Below are 27,678 nucleotides of genomic sequence, written 5' to 3'. Positions count from 1 at the left end.
AAATATTGGTGATTTCACCTGTTTCAAAGGAATTTGAAGTAAATTATATGTAACTTAACAGTCTCTGACTTTTTATTTCCTTACTGCAGGTTGCCTTGTTCAGTTTCCCAAGTTTTAAATCATACAATAGAGTTGCTGATGATCCTCAAGTTTTTCCATTGTAGAGAGAGAGAGAGAGAGAGAGAGAGAAACAGTGAGAATAAGAGACGGAGACAGAGAGTGACAGGGAAAAGCATAAACAGTGAAACTGACCATCTCCTTGGCCTAATCCTAGTTCCTGGAGAAGAGACTCTGACCAGTTCTTACCCCTTGAAAAATCAATGTGGTTGGAGTAGGGATGGAGCAAAAGTCATTGCATAAAGAAATTTCCAAGAGTCCACTCTAGTGGATCAGAGCAAGGTTGTAACTGGGACAGCTGCTATTGAAAGCACAACAGAGATAGTACAATAATTATCCTTCACAGATGCGTCTCAGAGCTGCTATGCCATGGCTGTATTATGGTTCCCTATGAGCCCTGAGATAAAGGAGTGATATTCAAAATGTTTAACATCAGGCATCAGTCAATCAGAACCAATCCAGGTTATAAACAGGTGGCTGAGCCATACCATACTGGTATGGCTCTAGTAAGATAGTATGGGCTCCTTTAATAAATATGAATACCATTACCCCTTCTAGAATGAGTTTTTTCATGGACCTGGACAATGAGAGAGGATTAGAATATAGAGGTCTCTATAATAATGGGTAAGAAGACAGATAGGTAGCCAGAACTTTGCCATTTGTTGTTCTGATCTTTTGGTATGTGTTGCCTGGTGACTTGTCAACCTTCTGTGTTCATCAGGGGTTTTTGCCAATCTCTGGAAAACAAAAAGCATAAACAATCACACAGTCAGAATATTGTCTAATGCATTTCCTTTAAGAAGAGGTTTCCAACAATACCTTAGAGCTAAAAGCAAGGGTCCTCTGGGCAGAAATTTCCGTGTCACTGCATGAATGACGTTACCTGGTCTATTCTCTTTTCAGCCTGAGGAAGATGAGGAAGTCTGTCGGCAATGACTGCCACATCCATTTACCTTAGCAGTAACCACCCCTGGAAATGGTATCACTGCTTGAGCCCCCTTGCCTCTGCTCACAGAACAAGGACACCTTGCCACAACAGGTCTAGCAAGTAAGATAAACTAAAGGCATTTTCCTGGATGAATCCTGGAATCTTTTCTCTTCCCCGCCTCAAATTTTCCTGAGCTTTTAGGTCTTTTCTAGGTAGTAGTTAACTTATTGATTTTTGACTGGTGGGAAAGTAGAACAGAAGTTTTTCTATGGGAAGGGACAGTGTTCAACTTTGCCTCTCACGTGGAAGAAGGGTGGAATAGGATGTCAGCTTCCTGGGACAGAACAAAGGTTGGGAACTTCTGAACTAGCTGATTAACAGACAAATGTGTGCTATCATGTTAAAGCACATTGAGGTGTTCCACTTTCATGACTTCCTGCCAGGTCTGCAATAAATATTTATTAAATGAAATTGCATACAAGGACCTGGCTTGAAGAAGAGAAGACAGGGGCAAGGGAGGCACTGGGGATGGGAGCAACACACAGGGGTTGCTTTCAAATATTTGAAGGTCATCAGACTGCAAAGAAGTTACACCTTCCAAACAAACTGAAGTACTCGATGGCTTCCCATTGTCTAAAGAATACAATCCAAAACTACTTTATCAGATCTATTAAGTTCTACATCTGGGATTCTTGAAATTGGCTGAATATTAGAATCACCCCAACAGTGATTACATCAATGGCTGGAACCATCATGTACCAGTCCCTGGGATGGGGACCTGGGCATCTGAATTTTGTTGCATAGGGCAGATTGGGAGCCTCTGCTGCCAGATTATCTCACTCCAGCTTCCTTCTCATTTCCTACCACTTCCCTCTTTGTTCAAAGGTCTTCCTCCTTTGGCCCCCTTTCTGTCCCTGGGACATTCCAGGCACATCCTAACTTCAGGGCTTTGGCTCTTCCGGGTTGCTGTGCTTGGAAGAATCTTCTTTCTGATTAAAGCTGGTGCGTCAGCTCTAAGAGTCATCTCTAGGTCAGGACATGCCTGATCCTCTGGATTAGTTTCCTTGGCATGCTGTAACAAAGTACCACAAACTAGATGACTTAGGACAACAGAAATTTCCTGTCTCCCTGTTCCGGGATCTAGAAGTCCACAATCAAGGTGCTGGCAGGGCCACGCTCCCTCTGAAGACTCTAAAGGAGTTCCTGCTTCATGCCTTTCCTTTAGCTTCTGGTGTTGCCGTCAATCCTGGGCCTTCCTTGACTTGGAGATACTCGCTCCAATCTTTGCTTCCATCATCATATAGCATTTTCTCTGTGTCTCTTCGTATTATCTTCCCTCTATGCATAGTCTCTTCTCTCTCTATCTCTCTCTCATTATTTTTTTTGAGACAGGGTCTCACTTTGTCTCCCAGGCTGGAGTGCAGTGGTGTGATCTCGGCTCACTGCAACTTCTACCTTCCAAGCTCAAGCTCAGGTGATCCTCTCACCTCAGCCTCCTGAGTAGCTGGGACCACAGGCACATGCCGACACACCTGGCTATTTTTTTCTTTTTTTGAGATAGAGTCTCACTCTGTCACCCAGGCTGGAGTGCAGTGGCACAATCTCGGCTCACTGCAACCTCCATTTCCTAGGTTCAAATGATTCTCTTGCCTCAGCCTTATGAGTAGCTGGGATTACAGGCACCGGCCACCATGCTCAGCTAATTATTATTATTATTTTTTTGCATTTTCAGTAAAGACGGGATTTCGTCATGGTGGCCAAGCTGGTCTCAAACTTCTGACCTCAGGTGATCTGCCCGCCTTGTCCTCCTATATCTTTTGTAGAGACAGGGTTTCACCATGCTGGCCAAGCTGGTCTCAAACTTCTGATCTCAAGCAGTTGGGCCACCTAGGCCTCAGAAGTGTTGGAATTACAAGCGTGAGCCATCACACACAGCCCGTCTCTTCTTGTAAGGACACTGGTCATGTTTGATTAGGATCTATCCTAATAACATCATTTTATCTTCATTACATCTACAAAGTCCTTATTTCCAAATAAGGCCACACTCACAGGTACTGGGGGTTAAGCTTCAACATATTTTTTTGTTGGTGGGGGCACAATTTAACCCATAACACCCTATGTCTAAAGTAGCCCCACCCCACTCTCTCTGGTCATGATCATTTCACCTTATCTGAAGCAATCTTGCTTATCTATGAGTTTAGTTGTGTGTTGGCTGTCTTCCTCACTGAATGTAAGCTCCATGAGAGCAAGAACTTTGCTTACCTGGAATGCCACTATGTCGATATTGCCCGAAATGATTCATAATAAACACTTGTTTGAATGAATGAAATAAACTACAATCAAACAATGAAAACTACAGGACAGTAGATTTTAGTTTACCAGGAGGACACCATTTATATAATTAGAGCCCACTCAACATGAAATAAGTTGCTTCTTTTTTGAGGCAATAAGTCCCCTATTGTGGCATTCATACCAAAGCTGGGCAACATTTTAGAAGAGATACTAAATAATGGATTTGCATACCAGTTCATGAATGGATTAATGACCTCTAAGGGTCCTTTTACACCCAGAAGTTTTATAATTCTACATCTGAGAGAAGCCTTTTAAGAAATACTGTGTCTAGAAAGAATGACTCTAATGGTGAAAACGTCAGGCAGGCGTAAGTTTCCTGTTACAGGTTTCTGACAGGTGAAATCGTGTGACAGCCCTCAAATCACATTACATTTGTAACCTCCTTTATGTCTCATGAGTCTATTCTTAAGCTTAGCTTGAATTTCTTCTTATTTTATTTATTTATTATTATGTTTTTGTTGGCCCATTCTCTCCAAAGGGGGAAAAAAGGAAAAAATAAATAAATTTCAGTTTGGGATCCCTTTAATGTCTTAACTAAGCCTGTTACAATGAGATATTGTATTAAGTTGGTCCTGTCTTAAAAAAGAAACACCTTCTCTGTTGAAAGCGCTTGCTGCCAGGGGACTCATTGCTACCAGAGCAGTCAACTTTGATTTGTGTATCAATAATGTCGTGTCAGTAGCCAGAGGGTATGGCAACAGGGCGTTCCGGATGCTTTTATTGGTGCTTTTGCTGGAGGATTATCTCAAATTAACTTTAGTCTCTTGGAAGACACTGAACAGTAGTATGCTATTTCCCATTTGTAAACAAAATGGTGAATAATTATGGGAGAAACCAAGACAGGATGATTTCTAGGAAATGTCATGTCTGCAGATCTTAATTTCTTCCAAGCACTGTTGCCCTGTTCTTCCTTTCCTGTTGCTAATATCCTCCCAGGAACAACACTGAATAGTACCTGCTTACAGGGCAATTGGTGACTTCACAGCCACTGAACAAAATAACTGGAGACTCTTCTGCTGTCACTGTAATCACAAGAAGAGATTGGAAGACTGGGAAACTGCTGAGGGCTAAATAGAAAGGGACTTTTAAATGGTATTATAAAATTTTTAAAAATGTTTTATATGTGATGGTAAAAGTCATAGTTATTGTATAAATTCCAGAAAATACTACAAAGCAAAAGGATAAAAATCAAAATTACCTGTTATTCTATCACCCAAGATAAACCACTGCTTATCATTTTGGTATATCTACTTTGAATTCTCTCTCTCTCTCTCTCTCTCTCTCTGTATTTTACAGAAACGAGATATTATATTATTACTTAATGATATAGAACAGACATTGGCAAGCCTTTTCTGTAAAGTATTAGATAGAGCAGATTTTCAGCTTTGCTGGCCACAAGGTCTCTCTTGCAACCACTCAACTCTGCAGCTGTAGGACAAAACCAGCCAAAGACAATAAGAAATGAACGGGTGTAGCTGTGTTCCAACAAAACTACAAAACTAAGTGAAGGGCCGGGTTTGTCCCATAGCCATAGTTTGCTGTCTCCTGATATAGGATGTTATTGTTTTACATGTCATTAATATTTTCCAATACCATTTTTAAAGATACCATGCATGGTATGACATTGCATTGATGTACCATAATTTTTTAGCTACTTCATGATTGTTGAACTTTAAAGCTATTTCATTTTCATTATTATAAAAAAACACAATAATGAATATCCTTGTGGCTATATTTTATAACATATTGATGATTTTTTAGTATAAGTTAATTAAAATATCATTGACAATTCTAAGGTATGTACAAAGCCCTCATCAATTTCAATTTTTATTAGTGGTATGTAGTTGTAGCATGCTCCTCATATTTCGGCAATTCTTTCTTGGTGGTTTCCTAGTGCTGATGATAAATGACACTTTGAGTGTTATTAGGGACCCTTATGTTAATCTGAGTAATGATTGCCATAGAAGGACAGCATAGTGTTTCATATTTCTTTTGGGGTCATGAGTACTTTGAGAATCTGAGGAAAACAAAGACTATTCTCTGAAAGAAAATGCACATACCAAAGAATTCTACATATAATTTTAGGGAGTTCAAAGAGTTCTAAGCTTTCTTAAGTAAATACTTAAAAGTGGAATTGCTAGATCACATGCTAAGTATATATTTAACTTTATAAGAAATTGCCAAAAAGTTCTTCAAAGTTGCATCATTTTAAGCTCCTAGCATTAAAGTTTGAAGTTCAAGTTATTCTGCATTCTCATCAGCCCTTGGTGCTGTCAGTCACTTTAATTGTAGCCATTCTAGTGGTGATGCAGTCGTATATAATTCTGTATTTTATTTGCATATAAGTCTACGATCCATTGCAAGTTAATTTTGTCTGTGGTGTGAAGTAGGGATCAAAATTTATCATATATTCCATATGACTATCAAGTCGTTTCAGCACAAACGTTTAAAAAGACTATTGTTTTCCCCACTGAATTATCTTGGCACTTTTGTCAAAAATGAATTGGCCATGTATGAGTGGGCCTATTTCTAGACTTTCTTATTTATTCCATTGATCTGTATTTATACTTTACGTTAATGCCACACTGTTTTAATTACAATAGACTCGCAGTAAGTCTTGAAAGCAGATAGCGTAAGACACTCAAGTTTGTTTTTTATTTTCAAGATTGTTTGGGCTATCTAGATCCTTTGCATTTCCATACAAATTATAAATCAGCTTGTTAATTTCCACAAAAGACTGATGGGATGTATAATGGGTTTGCATTGGAGAATTGATACCTTAACATTAAGTCTTCTAATCTATAGTCATGTATATCTTTCAATTTATTTACATCTCTTTTACTATCTCTCTTCAGCATTTTGATTTGCAATGTACAGTTCCTGGACATATTATATTAAATTTATTCTTACATTTATCATGAGTTTTGGTGCTATTGTAAATCATACTTTTAAATATAATTTGCCAATTGTTTGTTGATAGTATGTTAAAATGCAATTGATTTTTTATATTTTGTTGCCTCAAAAACTAAATTTATTAGTTTTTGAAGGTTTTTACAGAGTTCTCAGAATTTTTTATGTTCGTGATAATACCATCCACAAATAAAGACAGTTGAAAATGTTTTCTTTCTAGTCTGTATGGCTTTTATTACTTTTCCTTGACTTATTGCACTGTCTAGAACCCCAGGGCAATGTGAATATAAATGGTGAGATAAAACATCATTGATCTATCCTTGATCTTAAAAGAAGACTATTCAGTTCTTCACCATTAAGCATGAATAGTGGAAGTTTTAGATGTTTCTTAGGTCCTCTTTTCAGGTTGAGAAAGTTTCTTCTATTTCAATTCTGTTGAGAGTTTTTATCATGAATGATTATTGATTTTAGCCAAATGCTTTTTCTGCCTCCATTTGGCTGATGGTATTTTTTTCCTTTATTCTTTTATATGGTAAATTACATTGATTTATTTTCAAATGAAAAACCCAACATTGCATTTCTAAAATTAAAACCTACTTGGTCATGATATTTTTATATATGATGATGGATTCCATTTTAAAATAATTTATCATTTTTATATATAATGATGAATTCCATTTTAAAATATTATTAAGAATTTTTATATTTATATTAATGAGATATTAATCTGTGGGGTTATTCTCTTTTCTTACATCTTAGTCTTCTCTTGGCATGATAGTATTGATATTCTCAAAAAATGGATTGGCACATGTTCTCTCTATTTTCTAACTGTGTCTACTAGTAGTATTTATTTCCTAAATATTGTATAGAATTTATGAGTGAAATAATCTGGGCCTGAAGTTCTCTTTATAAAGTCCTAAATTACAAATTCAAGTTCTTCGATAACCAGGGTTATTCAGGTTTTTCTCTTTTTGTTTTTTTTGTGTGTGTGTGCCTCTTTAGGTAATTTGTGTCTTTCAAGGAATTTGTCCACTCACTCTAAATTGTCAAATTGATTGTCACAATGTCATTCATCATAGTCACTTATTATCAATTTAATGTCTGAAGGATCTGTAGGAATTCCTTTCTTTAAAATCCTAATACTGGTAATTCAGTTCTGCTCTCTGTTTTTCCTGATAAATCTAGCAACAGATTTCAAATTTTTTAATCTTTTCACAGAAACGGAGAACTATTGAAGTCTCCAACACTAGTTGTGGATTTGTTTTTCCTGTATTTTGCAACTCTGCCTATTAGGTGCATACATATTTAGAATTGTCTTGCCTTCTTAATGAACTAAACATTCTATCATTAAAAATGGCCTTTCTTTATCCTTGAAGTCTACTTCAGATGACATTAATGAACTCACTCCAATTTTCTTATTACCATTTGCATGGCAGATCTTTATTTATCCTTTCTTTTAACTTATCTGAATCTGTAGATTTTAAGAGCGAGTCCTGTAGATAGATACAGAGAGTTTTACTTTTTATCTCTAATGTTGTATTAGGGTGTTTAGACCATTTACATTTAATAAAATTATTGATCTGAGTTTAAGTCTACCATCTTGTTCTTTATATTTCTATTGGCCCCACCTTTCTTCCCTTCCTTTTTTCTCTTTTCCTACCTCTTTTGGATTAATTGGATTTTTAAACTATTTTTTATATCCTCTACTGGCTTATTATCTGTACTTGTTTTCCTTTTAGTGGTATTTCTAGGTTTATAATATGTACCTTTAAATTATTACAAGCTTCAAATAATAGTATACTACTTGACATGAAATAAGAATCTTAAAATAGTATATACTTCCATTTCTTCCATTCTGTCTTCTGTACTAATGTTGTTACACACTTAACTTTCACATTTGTAACAAACTCAAAATACATGCTATTATTTGCTTTAAAGTCAGTTATTTTGTAATTGAAACTATACAAAAGAAATGTTTTAAATGAGAAAAATGCCTTTTGTATTTACCTACCTGTCTCTCAATTTTGGCACTGGAGATTCAATTTCATCTGGTATTATTTCCTATCAGCCTGAAAAAGTTTCTTTAGGAAAAACATAAACAAAAATTTCTTGTGGTGAGGGTCTGCTGGGGACAAATACTCTTAGGTTGAATTGGAATGACGTGTCTTTTTTCTCTTTATTTTTGAAGAATATTTTCACTGGTTATAGAATTCTAGGTTAACTTTTTCTTTTTTTCTTTCACCAGTAAATGGGGTTGCTTCAGTGTTTTGTGGCTTGTATTTATGATGAGAAAGCAGAAGTGTGCTTATCTTTGCTGTGTTTATTTTGTGTGTCTGTTTTTCCCCTCTATATACTGCTAAGATTTTCTTTTTATTATTGGTTTTTAGCAATCTGATTATGGTATAACCTTGTGTGGCTTTACTTATGCTTATCTTGCTCTGGGTTTATTGGGATATTTAAATGTCAGGATTCATAATTTCCAGTAATTTTGGAAACTTTTTTGCAATTATTTTTCGCAAATATATTTTCTTTTCTCTTCTTTCATTTTCTGGGACCCCAATAACGCATAAATTAGACCACTTGCTATTGTCCCACATGTCACTGAGAATCTCATCTTTTGTTGTGGGGGTTCTCTGTGATTTAATTTAGATATTTTCTATAGATATGTCTCCAAATTCAACACGCTTTTCTTCTTCAGCATCTAATCTTTTGTTTATGTGTAATATATACATAGCATATATTTAATTTTAAGTATTGAATTACATATATTTAATTTCAAGTATTATATTTCTAGCCATCAAAATTCCACTTGGTTTTACACTTTTAATATATTTAATTTCTTTTCTCATACATGTTTTTAAAATGCTTGAGTATAATTATAATAGCTTTTTTAGAGTCCTTGTCTACAAATTACATCACCTTGGTTATTTCTGAGATTCCATATTATTCTGGCTTTTTTTGTTTCCCAAGTGACTTTTACTTGATGCTGAACATTATTTTACGTTGTTGAGTGACTATATTTTGTGGTCTTCCTTTAAAGAGTGTTTGGAAGTTGGTTAAGTTACTTGCATACCAGTTCAATTCTTTGGAGGCTTGTTTTTAAGTTTATCGGATTGGTCTAAATCAGTGCTTCTCAACTAATGGTAATTTTTCACTCCTCTCCCCATAGGACATTTGGCAATATATGGAGGCCCTTTTGGTTGTCACAGCTACATGGAGGGTACTACCACATCCAGTTGGTAGAAGTCAGGAATGCTCGTAAACAACGCACATAACAGCTACACACACACAAGAATTACCCAGCCCAAAATGGATTGGTTGGCCTTGATTACCTTCTACCTTCAGGCTAGTTTAGCCCTACTGCTATTGTAACACACTTTGGGGGGTCATTGTGCAGACCCTGTGTATTCAACTCAATCTCACCTCTCTGTTGGGTTGGAACTCAAATGTCTCCCAACACTGAACTCTGACTTACTTATTCTCTATTTGGTAATCATTCTTTGTTCATCCTTGTATAGTTTCAGTCAGTGCACAGCTAACTTAATATTAGTTCAAGTCTCAAGAAGGTGCTCTGCATATTTTTGGAGCTTTCTTCTTTTAGGATTCTGCCCCACAAATTCCATCCATTCTTTCTCCCCAAAATATGATGCCTTTTTCCTCAATTCAGCAAGACCATTATAATCTGCTTGGGTTGACCCTCCTAAACTGTAGTCGGGAACGTGGTGAGCAGAAGTCCAGAGTGATCATGTGGCTCATCTTGATTATTTTTTTTTCTCTCAAAGATCACAGCCCTGTGCTACACATCATGTAATGCCTGAAAATAATTGCTTCCTATGTTTTGTTCAGTTTTCCAGTTGTTCATGAAAGGAGACTAATTGGATAGTGGAAATTTGAGGTGCATGTTTTGAGAAAACTGAAGAGATTGGCCAGTTTTCTCATTTTTGTATAGTCAGATTGGAGTTGGCCTGAAATAACTTTTTAAAAATTAATGTTTTAACATTAATAAATACTTTCATTGTAGCATCTGGCAATAGAGCAATAAGGGCTGAAATTGAAAAAGTGCTGTTGATGCTGTTATTACAGCGAAGCAAATACTTTTTATTCCTTTGATCCTTAGAGCACCTTTTATTTATTTATTTATTTATTTGAGATGGAGTCTCCCTCTATCACGCAGGCTTGAGTGCAGTGGCGCAATCTTGGCTCACTGCAACCTCTGCCTCCCAGGTTCAAGCAATTCTCTTGCCTCAGTCTCTTCAGTAGCTCGGACTACAGGCATGCACCATCACACCAAAGTACTTTCCACACTCTCTCTTTTAAAGTCTTCTCTGCTTAGTAGGGAGGGGCAGACTACATTGATTCATTCCTTCTCAAATTTACTCAACAAATTGATTCAACAAATATTGATTGACTACCTACTGTGTCTGGGCACTATTCTGTATAATGGGCATTAAAAAAAAGACACTGTTACAAACAAGCAAGAGGAGAAGACGAGAACGAGCCATGCAGTAATCAATTAGCATTGTAGACATCAATATAAACTCATGTTAGCTTGATATAGTTGGTTACACTATAGGAGTGGTTACAAATAGATGGTTACACATAGAAATATTTATAGATACGTGTATATAAACACATTAGTATACACACATACATTTTCTTGCTCTGTCAACTACAGAACCTAACTGAAATAACATTCAGTAACAATGAGCACACCTAGAACCTAGATCTTGGTTTCTAAATGCCATTTTCTAGTACAAGGAACCAGGACTCTGTGGAGAAATGTTTCATTCTAGGGCTGGGACCAGAATATACAAGATGATCCTGGAGCATCTTGTATTATCAAAAAGTAAGAAAATGCTTTTTTTTTTAAGCCCACAATAATAGCAGTATGCTTAAGAGACACAGAAGCAAACCAAAAGAGCTCCCAAGAGGCAAGGCTGAAACAATGTGAGCAACTAAATTAGGTGGTATTAGATTATAGACAAAGTCTAAAATCAACATCTATGATACATACTGATATAAATAAATGACTGAACAAATAAACAAATGGGGCACAAAAGACAATCTTCTGTGCAGAAGAATTCCAAATAGTTATGTAGATATTTTGCCTTCACTTAGGTGGAGCATAACTGCCCCTCCATAAGCATAAGTTGTGCATAGTGACTTCCTTCCAAAAAACACAATATAAAGGAAGGGTAGGGGTTAGATGGTAACTTAACAGTGAAGAAACCTGACAAAGCAGGACTTCAGCCAGGTGCTCAAGGTCAGTATCACAGTGATAAATCATGTTGATGGCATGTGCCTTTGATATGATGTGATGAAAATGACACTTTACCTCTGTGGTCTTTTTCCCCAAACCCATAACTTCAGTCTAATCGTGAAAAACATCAGTTAAATCCAATTCAGGGATATTTTATGAAATACCTGACCATTACCACTCACAACTCTCAAGGCCATCAAAAACAAGAAAAATCTGAGAAACTGTCACAGCCAGGAGGAGCCTATGGAGACACGATGACTCAATATAATGTTGGAACCAGAATGGGAGCCTGGAACAGAAAAAAAAAATTCAGGTTAAAAACTAAGAACATTTGAATAAACTATAAACTTGAATGCACAGTAATGTATCAATGTTGATTCATCAGAGGTAACAAATACAACATTCTACTGTCATGTACGATGTTAACAAACAGGGAAACTGGGTGAGGGGTACCTATCAGAAGTAACAAATACAACATTCTACTGCCATGTACATTGTTAACAAATGGGGAAACTGGGTGAGGGGTACCTGGGAATTCTCTGTACTATCTTTGCAACTATTTAATAAAGCTAAAATTACCCTAAAATAAAAATTAAAAAAAAAAATACTGTTCATGATCTTATAAACTTGTATTTTAGTGGGAGAAATTGACAATAACCAAAAGATAGTGACAAATGCTCTGAGGGCAGGGAGGAAAGGGAAGGGACTACAGCATGCCGGGGGTTATGGGCATGCTGCTTTATGTAGGGAGCAGGGGACGGCCTCACCAAGATACTGAAGAAGTAATATGAAAAAAGGCAGAGGGAAACTATGCCCATATCTGGTCTCTCTAGACATGGGGAGAAGGAGGTGCAAAGGCCCTGGGATGGAGCATCCTCATCTGAGACATAGCAAGGAGGCCCCTGTGGCTGGAGACGAAAGGTGAATAAACAGGATAGTGAAAAGCAGAGAGACAGAAAGGGGGAAGGAAGGACAGCAGACCACGCAGACCTTTTGACATCTTACCATATTTAGGCTCTCACTCTGAAGGATATTGGAAGCCATTAGAGGGTTTTGAAAGCCAGCTGGGCACGGTGGCTCATGTCTGAAATCCCAGCACTTTAGGAGGTCGAGGCGGGTGGATCACCTCAGGTCAGGAGTTTGAGATCAGCCTGGCCAACATGATGAAACCCCATCTCTACTAAAAATACAAAAGTCAGCTTGGCATGGTGGTGGGTGCCTATCATCTCAGCTACTCGGGAGGCTGAGACAGCAGAATAGCTTGAACCCAGGAGGTGGAAGTTGTAGTGAGCTGAGATAGCACCATTGCACTCCAGCCTGGACAACGAGAGTGAAACTCTGTCTCAAAAAAATAAAATATACTCAAGCCTGTAATCCCAGCACTTTGGGAGGCCAAGGCGGGTGGTTCACGAGGTCAGGAGATCGAGACCATCTTGGCTAACACGGTGAAACCCCGCCTCTACTAAAAAATACAAAAAAATTGCCGGCAAGGTGGCGGGCGCCTGTGGTCCCAGCTACTTGGGAGGCTGAGGCAGGAGAATGGCGTGAACCCGGGAGGCGGAGCTTGCAGTGAGCTGAGATCCGGCCACTGCACTCAGCCTAGGCGACAGAGCGAGACTCCATCTCAAAAATAAATAAATAAATAGAAAGCCAAGGCATGACATGATCTGACTCCATGCCAGACTCCAGGGGGCAGTGAAGCTGGTTAGCATACTATTTATGGATGCAACCCAGCTGAGTGATAACTGTGACTCTGACCGGAATCATAGTTGTGATGCAGTGAGAACTGCTCAGGTTCTGTAGCCAGTGGGATTTAAGGATAACTTGGAAGTGGAGAGTGACAGAAGGGCAGGTGCCAAAGATGCCTGCAAAGCTGCAGTCCTGAGCAGCAGCAGCATGGGCATATCATTTACTGAGATGATAAAGATTCATCCCTAGAGGTGAAGAGCACATATTTTGGAGAAAGAGTTTGGTTTTAGGCAAGTTTAGTCGAAATGCCTAAACGTTAGATGCCTTCATCTGGGTAAAGATGTCAAGGGAGTTCAATTCGACCCTAGGGATGACAGTTTCAGCATCCGCAGAACCTAGATGATATTTTAAGTATGGAGCCTGGATGAGGTCACACAAGGAGGATGTATGAAGATGGAAGAGACCATAAGTGCCCCTATGTGCCAGGCAAGATTCTAGGTTTTGGAGATTCAGCACAAACAAAACAAGCACCTTATACCATAAAGTGGATCATCTGGCTTTGTGATACTCTCATAGCATGGTGGACATATGGGTTGAAGCCTATCTCCAACTGATGTAATCACATTCTTTCATGGAAAATTCATACTGAAGCCTGAGCAGTACATAACTCCAGGATGGGGGCAGCTGTGTGCTTAAGAAAAGAGAAAATGCTATTCTCTGGAGAAAGAAAAATGAATAAAAGATACATCTCAGAAAACAAGAGAATAATGTCACTTGACACAAGACAGCACCTGGCCAAACATACCAAGTTCACACGGGGCGTGATCTGAGAGGCGAACGACTTTGCTCCACGTGAGTGGAGCGCCACGGAGTTACCGCAGGTCTCCAAGGACAAATGGGCCTTCAGGTTCATCGAGAAAAGGGTGAGGACGCACATCTGCACAGAGAGGAAGTGGGAGGAGCTGAGCATGACCACCAGGAGGAAAGCAGCTGCCAAGGACTGAGCCCCCTGCCCTGCCATCTGCCCATAATAAAAGCTTCACAGAAAAAGAAAAATGCATCTCTGATCCCTTCTGAGGTTTGATGATACATGTCCTCTGTAGGTTCCAAGAAATTCCCCTGTATCTTTATAGCAAATCATCCATATTGAACTAACTTAAAGGAGTTCTTGAAGTTCCAACATTTACAAGCAATGAAAACATCCACAGACACCAGAGATAGGTAAAAAGATAGAGGCCTCCAGTTGAAATCTCCGCAGAGAGAGCATCTTCTAAATAATCCTTTTCATTTTACTCACTCTAGAATTCACGTTACCAATGGACAAGTTAAAAATATGTTTCTGTTTAAGGGAGCGACACAAACCTAACCAATTAAGAGAATTAAATACTACTTTGATCGTCACAACTGTTTTGTTTGTCTTGGGGACAATGATACATAAGAAAAGGGAACCTGTCCAGCATCGCAGAGACATCTGGAATAGCACCTTGGGAAATCCTCCAGGCCAAATCTTGCACACAGGCAGCCAGGGGACCAAACATGACCACAGAGGTCTTGTCTTTCATTTGGCCTACAACAAGGTATAAGAAATGGGGACCAACATTTAAAAACCTGAAAAATGAGAGCTCTTGTACACTGTTGGTGGGAACGTAAATTAGCACAACCGCTATGGAGAATAGTTCTGAGGTTCCTCTAAAAACTAAAAATTGAGCTACCATATGATCCAGCAATCCCATCGCTGGGTGTATATCCAAGAGAAAGGAAATCAGAGCATCAAAGAGCTATCTGCACTCCCATGTTTGTTGCAGCACTGTTCACAATAGCTGAGATTTGGAAGCAACTTAAGTGTCCACCAACGGATGAATGGAAAAAGAAAATGTGGTACATATATATACAATAGAGTACTATTCAGCCATAAAAAAGAATGAGATCTAGACATTTGCAACAACTTGCATGGAACTGGAGATTATTATGTTAAGTGAAATAAACCAAGCACTGAAAGACTTGGTTTTTCAGATGTTACTGAAGGTAACATTTTCTCACTTATTTGTGGGATCTAAAAATCAAAAACAATTGGACTCATGAATATAGAGAACAGAAGCACGGTTACCAGAGGCTGGAAAGGTTAGTAGGGGGCTGTTGTGGGGAGGTGGGGATGATTAATGGTATAAAAAGAAATAAAAGAATGAATAAGACCTACTATTTGATAGCATAATAGGGTGACTATAGTCAATAATAACTTAGTTGTACATTTTAAAATAACTTAAATAATATAATCGGTTTGTTTGTAACTCAAAAGATAAATGCTTGAGGAGACAGACACCTCGTTCCCCATGATGTGCTTATTTTACATTGCATGCCTGTAACAAAACATTTCATGTACCCCATAAAATATATATACATATATGACTAGACCCTGGATTTCTCTTGAAAATCTGGATGATCTGACAATAATGGGTCTATTTTCCCCTTCCGCAGCAGCCAGCTGGAGCCAAGCAGTGGCTGCCTCTCTAGACAGACAGGGCCATCCTTCACAATGACACAAGCACCAGGACTCACGCAATGTAAGCACGAGCTTCATTCATTTACATCAGTGGTTCCCAACTGGGGATAATTTTGTCCTTCAAGGGACATTTGGCAATGTCTCAATTTTTGATTTTTGACATTTTTGATCATCACATGGTGGGCGGGGAGGTGCTACCCACACCTAGCAGGTAGACGCAGAGGATATTGCTAACATCCTAAAGTGCACACTGCAGCCCACGCAACCAAGAATTATTGCTTGCAAAATGCCGACAGTACCAAAGTTCAGAAATAGTGATTTATACCAACTTCTTGGCCCCTTAAGTGTGTGAGTTTGTAATTCCAGATGAAGTCCATTTCTCAGAACTTAGGCAAGACTAATAACTATATAAGTAGTTCCAAAAAGCCTACCGTCTCTACTCCTCTCTGCTTCTCTGAGCAGTTTGGACAGTAAGACTCAATGATTCAATTGCAACAGCAACGTCTAACATCTGTACACTTGTTATGTGGCAGACAGTGCACTAAATGAATTCACATCTACAAACCACTTAAGTCTTTCATCAACTTTACGAGGTAGGTATTATGATTTTACAATTAAAGCTGCATTATTGCTGGTGGCAGAAACCCCTCTCCAGTAGCCTGTAGACAGAAAGCTCCTTGATTGGCACAAGCAGACTACTTAGATGCTAGAGCAAGGTGACCTGGACATGAGTCCTAACCCTGCCACTTACCATCCCTGTTAAATTGAGAAAGTTATTAAAACTCCTTGGGCCTTCGTTTTCTCATCTGAAAATGGGATAATAATAATAACACTCACTTCCTTGTATTATTATGAAGACTAAAAGGGCTCATGCATGAAAGGTACTCAGAATGGTATCTGATCTATAGCAAACATTCAAAAAAGTTAGTTATTGTAACTACTATTATTTTTGTTGTGTTTGTTGTTGTTATTTGACTAAATACTCAGACAGTAAATAGAGAGTGCTGGTTCCAAGTTTTCAAAGCATTTCATCAGATCTCTGTGTCTCTCTCTCTCGTTCTCGGCTTTGATTTCCTCCTCAATTTCATTATCAGGTAGACCCTTCCCAAGTGTTGACAATCCCATGAATCAAAATTCTATATTCACATCCCAGAAGCTTAGCATAAGGAGTAAGATCCAGAGAAAGTCTGGAGCCAGTTTTCACTGGCCCAGCTTGTGTTATTCTTAAATCACTGTTGCAGTGGTGGGAGAAGTGAGGGGCCCTGATCAGCAGCCCTGTGTTAATCATCCCCCTGGATCCGGGGAAGGGTCAACTCCTCTCACATCACATGAACCAAGAGTTTAAAAGACTGACTCCCCCAAAGACAAATGGGGATGGTGTTTCACTAAGAAGGAGAATGATCCAAGCAGGCAAAAATGACAGCTCTACTATTATTCCCATTTTACAGGAAATTGTCTCAGTAAGATGAAGCAATTTTCATAAGGAAACAAAGCTATTAAGTGTGAGAATAAGAATTTAAATCATGACTTCCAAACAACCAGGAACAATTTAGTATTTTAAAAACCTATACCAATAGATCAAAAGAAAAATGACAGTGTCATCATAAACGCTGAAAGACTTTTGATGAAAGTCAGTATCTTTTCTTGATAGATAATCTCTTCTAACATTAAGCTTAAAAAGCAATGAGAGAGACTTTTAAGAAGACTTTAAATCACTGCTAAGGGACTTAGAAGACTTGGGAAAAAAAGGATAATGGTATGATGTCACTTTTTGATCAGTAAGTCTATATATTTAATATGATTTCAGGAGAAATGCTATCACTTTTTTGAGCTAGAAAATCTAATTCTAAATTTCAATTTAAAATATATCAATAGGAACAGTTAGGAAAATTCTGAAACATACTCTAAAACTAAAATGATTAAAATGTGATGGTACTAGAGCAGAATAAAACAGATCGATGGAATAGAATCAATTCTGGAAATAGGCACAAATAAATATGGAAATGTATTATGTGACAATAGTGATACTTAAAATCAGTTTGGAAAACACTGATTATTAAATATATGACATTAAGGTATCTGAATAGCTGCCTGATTAAAAACGAAATGAAATCCTACCCTGTTCATTACACTTAAACTTATGCCAGATGTTCAAGCCTTTAAATGTAAATCATTAAAATGAGCTATTATATACTAAAAAATGAAATGGAAGAACTTTTATCATTATCACAGGACAAAAAGGCTCTTCTATGGAAACAACACTATATCAAGTAGCCATGAAAGAAAAGATGAATACATTTAACTATATATTGCTGTGGACTATGTAAACTTTGTTGTCCCTCAAAAAAATATGCTCAAAGCCCAGTCATCAGGATTTATGAATGTGAGCTATTTGGACAGAGGGTTTTGGCCAATATAATCAAGTTAAGTTGAGGTAATAGTGGATTGGGATGCATCCTAATCCAATGACTAGTGAACCTAAAAGATGGGGGGAATTTGGGTATGCAGTTACTCAGGGAAGAAGGCCTCGTGGAGACAGAGGTAGAGATTGGGGTGATGCTGCCACAAACCAAGGAAGGCCAAGGATTGCCAGAAACCAACAGAAGCTAGAAGAGGCAAGGAAAGATTTTTCCCTAGAGACTTTGGAAGGAACATGGCCCTGCCAACACCTTGATTTTGGGCTTCTAGCTTTCAGAACTGTAAAATAATACATTTCTATTGTTTTCAGCCACTCCATTGGTGGTAGTTTAACACAGCAACCTTAAGAAACTAATATGATTATTTTAAAAAATAATTTACACAGGGGAAAAATTACACAAAACTAAAGAACAAATGGCAAAAATCTTTGTAACTCATATAATAAATAACTCATTTTCTTAATATGTAATTAGTTTCTGTAAATCAGTATTTTTTAAAAATCCAACCACTTAATAGAAAATGGATACATGAAGTTTTATAATGTTTTCATTGCTTTGTTGAGACAATTAAAATAAATAATTTATGTGTAACCCAAATACGATGATTATCTAATGGGTAGGCTTTGAGCTTTCCTTTTAGCCACATTTAGAACATACACAGCATATTATCACCTTCTTCCTCATTGCTGTCGTGATGAAAGTAGATTTTACTGAAGATATTGAGGGAAGAGAGGAAAAGGACTTATATCACACGCCATGCACCAAAACATCATTTTAAAAATTGCCTTTTAAATGCGTCTGTTCATTTCTCAGAGTTCCACTATGGGCCACAATATCTTCTAGTTCTCTTTGTTTCTCCTTCAGCCTAAAATTCCCAACACTGCCTCTCAACTATTTTTCTCTTTTCTCTAGTAATTTAGCTCACAGCTTGCATGATCTGGCCAGCAAAACAAAAGCCAGGCCATTTTCACTGATTCCATCCTTAGAAAGCAGTTCAGGGGCCAACCATTGTTAGTCCCGTGGAGTCCCATCAACCCAGTCACTTTGTCTTTTCTTGGAGCAGGAAAAGAGGGAAAGCCTTTGCTGCTGGGAAAATAAGATCTTCAGATGGCCACAGATGTGAAGAATTAACCCAGTCAGAGCCAGCTTCATGGACATGCCATCTGCACAGTTCCACGGAAAAGTTACCTGTACTTTGCGTAATGCTCTGCTGTCACCATCTTGAAATTCTCAATAATTGTTGAACAGTGGGCGCCACATTCCCATTTGCATGGGGCCCCACAAAGTATACAGTCAGTCTTGACACAAAAATTATTCAGTAAACAGTTATTGCTGTCACTCCTCAAAGCACAAATGCCTTATCTTCTGAGTAATCCAAGAGATAGAGCATCTCAAAGCTTAATACTTTTAAAGAAAAATATTGGGTTTTTTTGGTTTTTTGTTTTTTTAAAAAAAAGCAAATGGAGAAAAAAGGGGGTGCAGAAAAAAAACTAGCTGCATGAACTTCGAAGCCAGGAAAACTGGCACCATTGCCTTTAGCAAGATGTTATCTGACATATTTTGGCTGAATGCGTCCTTTCATGGGGTGATTAAACAGCAAATATCTCCGAGTAGCATAATGTTTATTAGACGTTACTCTGTTAGGGCAGCTTGTGTTTTCCCTGTATTCTGTTTCCGTATTCAAGTGTGTACAATTTGTTGATTTAAATAAAATTTTAAATAAGCCGTGTTGCTTGAAGAGCTGCTGACAGGGCCTCGTGGAAAACTTTGAGAGGTTTTTTATTAGGAAACAATTCTGTTTCTGTGTCATGTTTTTCTGCCTTATGCTTTTTCCCCAACCCCCTCCCTGTCCTTAGCACCACAGGACAGCAACCTGAAAACCAACATTTTTACTTTTTTTGAATGTTCTTCTGGCTCTCTGAAATACTTCTATCCATGAGGCAAGGATTCTATGTGTCCATCCTGTCTCCCAGTTTATTAGAGAAAAGGGGCAAGCCCGCTTCTGACAAGGGTCACCTGCATTCCATGCCAGCAGTCATGTACATTCTAAGTGTTAGATTTTCTGGAGTGTTGATCATTCATTTATTCGTCATCCATTCCTTTACTGTTTTCATTAACCACATGTTTAATTGATGGCGAAGTATAGAGAAGTGAATACTGTTGTATGTCACTGGATAGAATGATGATGTCTCTTTAAAATAAAAATACCCATGATCTGGGCCACGTCACTTGTTCTCTGCTTGTGACCTAGAGAAACCTTCATACATGGACACAGAGACATGTGCAAGGAAGTACATCACATTCTTTAGGAGAAGTGGAACAACAGGAAGTAACCTACATGTCCATCAGCAAGGGGACAGTGCAAGAGTGAAACAGGGTGTGGTGGTGAAGAAGAAGAAAATAGACCTCTATGTACCTACTGTATTAGTCTGTTTTTACACTGCTGATAAAGACATACTTGAGACAGGGTAATTTGTAAAGAAAAAGAGGTTTAATGAACTCACAGTCCCACGTGACTAGGGAAGCCTCACAATCATGGTGGATGGCAAACGGCACGTCTTACATGGTGGTAGACAAGAGAGAAATGAGAGCCAAGCAAAAGGGAGACCCCTTATAAAACCATCAGCTCTCATGAGACTTACTCACTACCATGAGAATGGTATGGAGAAAACTGCTCCCATGATTCAATTACCTCCCACTAGGTCTTTCCCACAACATGTGGGAATTATGGGAGTTACAATTCAAGATAAGATTCGGGTGGGGACCCAGCCAAGCCATATCACCTACATAAACAAATCCTCAACACATATTTTCGGGAGAAAAAGACAAGTTGCACAAACATCTTGTACCATATGAAGCCTTTTTTAAACAACCAAAAGGTTCTGAAAAAATAAAACAATATTTGTATTTTCTATAGGTACATACACATGCATAAAAATACAAAGGAAATTCTGGCTGTACAGATGTGTGCTAAGAAAAAATTCTTAGAAAATTGTTTGGAAGAAAAGTCAGCAAATTGATACAGCAGCACAGCTGGGGAGGAGCATGGTAAGGGTATGTACCAGAAGCACCTTCAGTCTTATTTTTATATGACAGTTTATTATTTTATACATTTATTATTGCTTAATGACAAATCAATATTTTAGCTGACACAAAAAATCCTCTGTAAAAATTCAGGGAGTTAATATTATCTAATAGTTCCCCAATCCATGTTTGATTTTATATATCAAATATATGTTACAGGAACATAGAATTTTTATATAATACAGTACCCTACGTATGTGTCCAATAAATATCACTTACAGGCATGGATGAATGAACAAAAGCTGAGCGGATACATTTCCCCTCCATCCTTTAAAGATGGAGGCTCCTGAATTACTGTTTTACCACCTCTTTGCCATATCTGAAATCTAGTTCAGAGAAGAAAATCATGCAAATAATTAGAATTGCCACTTATTGAAGATCTTTCTATATGCTGCTGGCTTTAAAGAATTTTACTTTCCTAATATTCTTTTCCTGTTACTATTGCTGCATAAAATAAAAGGTCACCCCAAAAATTAGTGGCTTAAAGCAACCATTTTCATGTATTCTCAGATTGTGAGGGTGAGGATACTGAAAAGGGCACAAAGCGTTAGCTAGTCTCTGCTTCACAACGTCTGGGTTTCTGCTAGGAAAACTGGAATACTGGAAGTCACTTGATAGTTGATAGCTGGAATTATCTGGAATGTCTTCTCTCATGTAGCTGACGGTTAATGCTGACCATTAGTAGGAACCTCACTTGGGTCTGTTGGCAGTAACACCTACATGTGACTTCTCCATGAGGTTGCTTGAGCTTTCTCTTAACATGGCAACTTCAGGGTATTTGAACTTCTTCCATAATAGCACCAGATTCCAGATGTGAATACCTCATCTAACAAGGCGGAAGCCGTAGGAATTTTATGCTGTGTATTCAAAAGGCACACAGAATCACCTCCACTACATCCCATTGGTTATAAGTAAGTTAAAAGCCTGTCCCAATTCAAGGAAATAAAAATTAAACTCTTCTTCTGGATGGAGGCAATGGGTATGTTCTAGAAAAGCATAGGCCAGGAGATCTTTTACTGCCATCTTTAGAAAACATAATCTGGCACACCTTCATAACAATCCTCTTCTGCAAATAGGTGAATAATCCCTTTTATAGATGAGAGAGCAGGCACAGAGAATACTTTATTTTCCAAAGTCAAATTACTCGATGGCAAGTGGCTGAGCAAGGATTCAAACTCAGGTCTGTGTGTCCCCAAAGCCTCCTCTCCCCACCCCTCATTGCCATCACATCAGGTGGACATTATATTTATGTATTTCATCCTGCTTTTATTGCTTATCAGGGACACATACCCAGGTACCAAATGTTATCTTACATAGAGATTGCGTCTTCTTGCAATTTTCAGCCCACATGACTGGTTCAATAACCTACCCCTCAGTAGTAAATAGGAAGCCATTGAGATGAGTCTGTTCTGAAGGTCCAGGAAAATTGCTATTAAGAGACCAGAGTTTGAGCAGTGTTGGCAACTTCAGGATGGTAGCTGATCCACAGTGATCGTTGACTCCAGTGAAAAATGATCCTCCATCTATGTGACACAATTATTTGGGTATTTACCACAAAGGCCCTTAAATGGGCCCCTTTCGATCAGAAAATAAGAAATAAGCTGAGGGAGAAAAATAGCTAAATTTAAATGTAACTGCTCACATTGTTTTGTCCTTAGATGGATGGCAGGTCTCTCTCATTATTCACCACGCACAGACATGCTACCAAGAGTGATTTGGCAACTTGTGAAGATAAATCACAACCAGGATGGCTGCTGTCACTGTTGCATTGAGAATGTGACTCTGGGGGCTGACAGAGTGTGGGGGCAAGTACATGCATGGGTCCAGCTGGTGCAAAGTTTGAGAGAAAAAGGAGGACCCAGAGAAAGGAAAACAGAAGAAAAGCAATAAAAATACCATGTCTCCCCCGACGTCGTTCCCAAGTGCCATGCTTTCGAGAGAACTAATGTTTTTGTGAGTCCCCAACAGGTCAGAAGGAAGACAGATGGTGGGTTACCGAAGCAGGAGGGGAGGAGGTTATGAATTCAACCGTCAATGAGAAGAAAACACAGATTCAATATGTAGCTCAGGAGAAAATGGAAGAAAGCAGCATGGCACTCTAAGAGTCTGAAGGGAGTTGTATTTTCTGGATATTTTGGATGAAATATTTTATACATGACACAAAGCCGAGATCTTCCCAAATTAACTTTGTTTATTCTATTTTTGTAACCTATATTTTTGTGATGATAAAAGCAACACCTTCTAATAATTAAATTTTTGCAAATATAGTAAAATACATAAAAATTCATACGCATTCCATCTAGGAGTAACCAATGTAAATATCTTGCTATACAGTCTTCCAGTTTCCTTCTTGTATATGTACATAGAACTGTATGTCCTGCAAAAATGGGCTCGGATAACACCTAATGTTTTGTGTTCTGCAATTTTCGTTGCTTATATCATGAGCTGCTTTCTATGTCAAAAAGTAGACATTTACATAATCATTTTAATGGAGGCTTAATCTTCCATGATAATATTAGTTTATCAATCCACTAGTACTGGATGTTTAGAGCTCTGAATCTGTTTCTTTTTGCAAATAATAAAACATGAACATCTTTGCACATATACCTTTATGTACTTACTTGCTTCTGATGCATTTCTCAAGGTGTTTTTTAGTAAGATGAGGAATATTATTAAAAAGTTATATACATATTACTAAATTATTATTTTGCTAAGTTGTGCCAATAATTATCTAAAGTCAAAGCTAAAAGGATGCAATTTGCTTTTCTCTCTTTCTTTTCTTTCTTTCTTTTTTCTTTCTTTCTCTCTCTCTCTCTCTCTCTCTCTCTCTCTTCATTTCTCTTTTCCCCCATTCTTCTTCCCCTGCCTCTTTCTCTCTTCACTAGTCAGTAACTGCTATTGTTGAAGCAGTTTATTTTGCTCAGGGAACCTACAGATGAGGGCAGGCGTTGGAAATCGTGGCCCACGGGCCAATCAGGCCCACCACCAATTTTTGTTAGGCCCATAAGCTAAGAATAGTGTTTTTATTTTTAAATGATTGAAAAAAATCAAAAGAAGAGTAATCTGTTATGATACACACAATTACATAAATTTTAAATTTCAGTGTCCATAAATAAGTTTCACTTAAACATAGTGACTCTGTTTCTTTACATATTGTCTGTGGTGCTTTCACCCTGCAACAGCAGAGTTGAGAAACTGGGACAGATAATGTCTACATTGCTCACAAGGTAAGAAATATTTACTATCTGATCCGTTTGTAGGAAAAGTGTGTGGACTCCTGAGCTAGTGACAATAATGTTTCTAGCTTTCACTGGAGACCAGGAACTCTCCTAGGAGAACATCATAGCAGCAGCAGTTAAGAGTGTGATAGTCAACAGGTCTCCTGGGTTCAAATTCCACCTTAGTGACTTACTAACTGTGGGACCTTAGACTGGTTGTTAAAAGTCTCTTGCTAAAACAGCCCCAACTGCAGAAAGGAAAGAATAGTACATACTACTGACAACCAATGTTATCACCAGGATCAAGTAAAGGGAGGAATAAAAAGTGTTTACCGTAAGTGCCTAGCGCATAGCAAAAAAATTATTGTTACTATTTGCTTTTCACTTTTGGAAATTTAACTTAAAATTTGTTCAAATATCTTTAATCGTGGAATTTTAACTTATTCTGTTATTCTTTCTTATCCTTGAATAATTTTTGGTTCCAGAACAGATGGTGCCAATATTATCAAAATAAAATTTATAGTTTGAGAAGACTTCTTAAACGGAATAAGAAAAACCATATACCATTATTTTTTTTGCCTTCTGTGATTCAAGTGCCTCTTCACTTACTTATTCATAGATAAGGCATGTTAGAATAATTTACTTTCGGGTCTCAAAAGAATGGGGAAGCTATGGCAGGTGCATTATGGGAGGTAGTTGGCCTCATTGAAGATGCCAACTTTCCTCGAGTTAGGGTTAAAAGACTCTCTAGTCTAGAAGGCATAAGACCCATCCCCAGTCCAATGCCTGCAGACATCAGTTCACAGCCATGCACCGAATACTACAGCTTGCCATTTAAGATAGTGGTCCTTATTTGCTGTTCTGCATCTATCCCTGGACTGGGCAGTTTGTGGACATGGAAAAACCCGAAGAGGTGTTCTCCCTAGGAATTCACAGATGCTCCTCGACTTACAATGAGGCTGCTTCCTGATAAGCCCATCTCAAATTGAAAATATGGTAAATCGAAAATGCGTTTAATCCATTTACCCCACAGAACATCATAGCTTAGTCTAGCCTGACTTAAATGTGTTGTGTTACTTCCGTTAGCTTACATTTGGGCAAAATCATCTAACTCTAAGCCTGTTTTCTAAGAAAGTGTTGAACAGCTCATGTAATTTATTGAATACTGCACTGAAAGTGAAAAACAGAATGATTGTATGGGTGCTCAAAGCACAGTTGCTATTGAATGTGGATCAGTTTTGCACCATCCCAAAGTCAAAAAATCCAAAGTTGAACCATTGTAAGTCAGGGACTATACACAAATCTCTTTCATAAACTTGAGACAGATCTTACTGTGGCTGAATAAAGCTCTCTCTGAGCATAATTTAAGCTCACTCTTCATTTTAAAAAGTAAAAGCATTAAAGTGAATATCTCCTAGGTGAGCAGTGAGCACCTGACCTCTACTGGGCAGGGTGGGGGGTATAGAGATGGACCAAGCTCTTGAGCCCTGCTCCCTGCATCCCCATGTCTGATTATTTAGTTTGTCCTAGCTTGAACATCATGCCCCCAGGGATGCTTTCCCTAAACATCCTGTCTGCAGGAGACCTTGCCACTATTTCCCAAAACAGCCCGGTGTATGTCTTTCAGAGCACTAAAAATATAATCATTTCTTTGTTTAATCCATTGATTTGTTTACAGTCTATGCCCACCCCCATTGTAATATAAGCTTCACAAAGGAAAGGTCTTGTCTATCTCGTTCATCAACGTCCCCCCGCGCTTGTACAGCATTGGTATGAATAAATACTTGTCCTGACACTCAAATTACCCACAATTTTGTTCCTCATTAAGACTGACCCTTACTCCCTCTCAACTATTATCTCTCCATTCATTCTACTAAATTCTGGTCATTTTCTTGACACACAGATATCCTTTTCTTCTCTTTTTCACACAATCTATTTCTTCCCCTAAAACATCTTTTCATTCTCCCCATTTGTACTCCCCCACTTCTTGGCTGACCACCTTTTAGCTATTCTTTAGGTTTCAGCTTCTAGATTATACTCAGCAGGAAGCCTTCCCTGATCATTTTCCATGCCCTGGCTGAGAGTTGCCTCTCTTAAATGCTCCTGTGCCCAGCACACTTCTCATCATTTCTTTCACCCCAAATGGCTATTCTTGCCTGCTGAGTTGTCTGTCTCCCCAACCAGAACAGCACAGTTTCCAACGCAGTGGCTGGCAGGTGGTCAGTGCTCAGTGATGTCTTTTTAATAAATGAATGGTTAGGCTGGGTGTGGTGGCTCACGCCTGTAATCCCAGCATTTTGGGAGGTTGAGGCAGGCAGATCATCTGAGGTCAGGAGTTTGAGATCAGCATGACCAACATGGTGAAACCCCATCCCTACTAAAAATACAAAAAGTAGCCAGGCATGGTGGTGCGTGCTTGTAATCCCAGCTACTCAGGAGACTGAGGCAGGAGGAGAATTGCTTGAACCTGGGAGGCGGAGGTTGCAGTGAGCTGAGATGGCACCACTGCACTCCAACCTGGGAGACAGAGCAAGACTCTGTCTCAAAATAAATAAATAAATAAATAAATAAATAAATTTAAATAAATCAATGGTTAAACATTGAAGAATCATTACCCTATATCCATAACACTAACCCGTATTTTTTTTTTTTTTTTTTTTTTTTGAGACAGAGTCCTGCTCTCTCGCCCAGGCTGGAGTGCAGTGGTGCGATCTCAGCTCACTGCAAGCTCCGCCTCCCGGGTTCACGCCATTCCCCTGACTCAGCCTCCCGAGTAGCTGGGGCTACAGGCGCCCGCCACCATGCCCGGCTAATTTTTTTGTATTTTTAGTAGAGACGGGGTTTCACTGTGTTAGCCAGGATGGTCTCCATCTCCTGACCTGGTGATCCGCCCGCCTCGGCCTCCCAGGGTGCTGGGATTACAGGCTAACCCATATTTTTTAACACTGTATTAGTCCATTTTCATCCTGCTGTAAAGAACTGCCTGGCACTGGATAATTTATAAAGGAAAGCAGTTTAATTGACAGTTCAGCACTGCTGGGGAGGGCTCAGGGAACTTACAATCGTGGTGGAAAGTGAAGAGGAAGCAAGGTACCTTCTTCACAAGGCAGCAGGAAGGAGAAGTGCTGAGTAAAGGGGAAAGAGACCTTATAAAACCATCAGATCTCACGAGAACTCATGCACTATCACGAGAACAGCATGGG

General features: G+C 38.5%; 1 long non-coding RNA gene across 1 annotated transcript; it reads right to left on the bottom strand.

Annotated features, from left to right (window-relative positions):
• Positions 1 to 27,678, bottom strand: LOC126929855 (uncharacterized). Its single transcript, XR_007717298.1, has 3 exons — positions 27,536 to 27,678; positions 11,750 to 11,856; positions 1 to 854 (listed from the first exon to the last, which is right to left on the bottom strand). It is a non-coding gene; the product is annotated as an uncharacterized LOC126929855 (long non-coding RNA).

The sequence above is a fragment of the Macaca thibetana genome, chromosome 10, assembly GCF_024542745.1.
Source record: "Macaca thibetana thibetana isolate TM-01 chromosome 10, ASM2454274v1, whole genome shotgun sequence".
NCBI lineage: Eukaryota > Metazoa > Chordata > Mammalia > Primates > Cercopithecidae > Macaca > Macaca thibetana.
Note: the sequence above shows the minus strand (reverse complement) of the source record. Positions and strands in the feature narration are given on the sequence as shown.